The sequence below is a fragment of the Dipodomys ordii genome, unplaced genomic scaffold (genome assembly GCF_000151885.1).
Source record: "Dipodomys ordii isolate 6190 unplaced genomic scaffold, Dord_2.0 Scaffold178, whole genome shotgun sequence".
Classification (NCBI taxonomy): domain Eukaryota; kingdom Metazoa; phylum Chordata; class Mammalia; order Rodentia; family Heteromyidae; genus Dipodomys; species Dipodomys ordii.
Window position 1 is genome coordinate 2394019 of NW_012267394.1, and position 1947 is coordinate 2395965.

General features: G+C 43.0%; 1 pseudogene; it reads left to right on the forward strand.

Moving 5' to 3' along the window:
• The first annotated feature begins 83 nt into the window (after positions 1–83).
• LOC105998962 lies at positions 84–1689 on the forward strand (annotated as a pseudogene).
• Positions 1690–1947: the final 258 nt, after the last annotated feature.

Consider the following 1947-nt stretch of genomic DNA (forward strand, 5'->3'; position numbering starts at 1 on the left):
TTGCTGGTGTTGAGTAGAATCCGCTCACCCGCTGTGTCTGGCTCCTTCGTCCCAGACTCTCTGTGTCTTAGAAATTATTTTTAATGGCAACTGATATGTCTCAAGGTGAACTCGTCCATCCTAAGACATTCCCACTTATAGTAGGAGCTCAGCTGATTCACATGGACAAGTTAGAAGGTACAAGACAACACCATGCCAATTTGAGGGACTGTGAATTACACCCAGCAGACTCCACCCAAAAGCAAGCTTGTTGAAGGAGAGGAAGAAAAGCCAGAGCCAGATGTCAGTTCAGAGGAATCTGTCTCCACTTTAGAAGAACCAGAGAATGAAACTCGACCTGCTACATCTAATGAGACAAAACAGTCCAAGGGGGAGCCTGATAAGGAAGAGAAGGAAGAAAACAAGTCTTCTGAGGAAATGAAAAAGGGTGAGAAAGATCAGCCCAAAAAAAGGAGAAGAAAGTGAAAAACAAATATTTCCTGGGCTACCCTTTCTGCCAGCCAGTTAGCCAGGGCCCAGAAACAAAAGAACAATGGGCTTCTTCTCTACATCTTAAGATGGATGCAGTCCTAACTGAGGCTATTAAGGTATGCTTCCAGAAGAGTGGTGTATCAGTGGCTGCTATTAGAAAATATATCATCCATAAATATCCTTCTTTGGAACTAGAGAGAAGAGGATAGCTCCTTAAGCAAATACAAAAAGAGAATTAAGTAGAGGAGTCATCAAACAGGTAAAAGGAAAAGGTGCATCTGGAAGTTTGTTGTGGTCCAGAAATTAAGAAAAACACCTCAGAAGTCTAGAAACAGAAAGAAGAGTTCTACAGTATATCCAGAACCACAAGTAAAATTGGAGGATTTGCTCCCCTTGGCCTTTAGTCGCCTTTGTGAACCCAAAGAAGCTTCTTACAGTCTCTTCAGGAAATACGAGTGTCAGTATTTTCCTACGGTTAGAGCTGAAGAATGCCCTGTAGAGAGCAGTAGAGCAAATAACTGGCAAAGGTGCTTCGGGGACATTCCACCTGAAGAAATCAGAGGAGAAACCCATGCTTGGTGGAAGCCTGATGGAATATGCAATCTTGTCTGCCATTGCTGCCATGAATGAACCGAAGACCTGCTCCACCACTGCTCTGAAGAAATACATCTTGGAGAACCACCCAGGAAACAATTCTAACTATCAGATGTATTTGCTGAAGAAAACCTCGCAGAAATATGAGAAGAATGGGTGGATGGAGCAGATCTCTGGTAAAGGATTCAGTGGCACCTTCCAGCTCTGCTTTCCTTATTTATTACCCCAGCCCAGGAGTTCTATTTCCAAAGGAAGAGCCAGATGACTCTAAAGATTAGAATGAAGATGAAGACTAGTCATCAGAAGAAGAATCTGAGGATGAACAGCCCCCACCTAAGAGAAGGTTGCAGAAGAAAATTCTGGTCAAGTCCCCAGGGAAGACTGTATCCATGAAGCAGAGAGGATCCAAGCCTGCACCTAAATTCCCAGGTGTCCAGCAGGGGAAATCTAAGACCCTACACAAGAAAGCCCCTCCTAAGGCCAAACCTCCTGTCAACAAAGCCAGACTCTCACCCTCAGTGGTAGTAGCTCCTCAAAAAGCCTGCAACCAGTACAAATAAGAAGGTGAAATTGCCTGACAATGGTAAATCCACTATTAAGAAGTCTTTCAAGACAAAAATATGAATTGTCACAACTATGTTTATTGCAGCATTATTCACCATAGCTAAGATATGGAACCAACCCAGATGACCCTCAGTAGATGAATGGATCAAGAAAGTGTGATACACACACACACACACACACACACACACACACACACACACACACACACAATGGAACTCTATGCCTCCATCAGGAAGAATGACACTGCCTCATTTGCTAAGAAATGGAAAAAAAGACTTGGAAAAATTATATTAAGTGAAATAAGCCAGGCCCAAATAA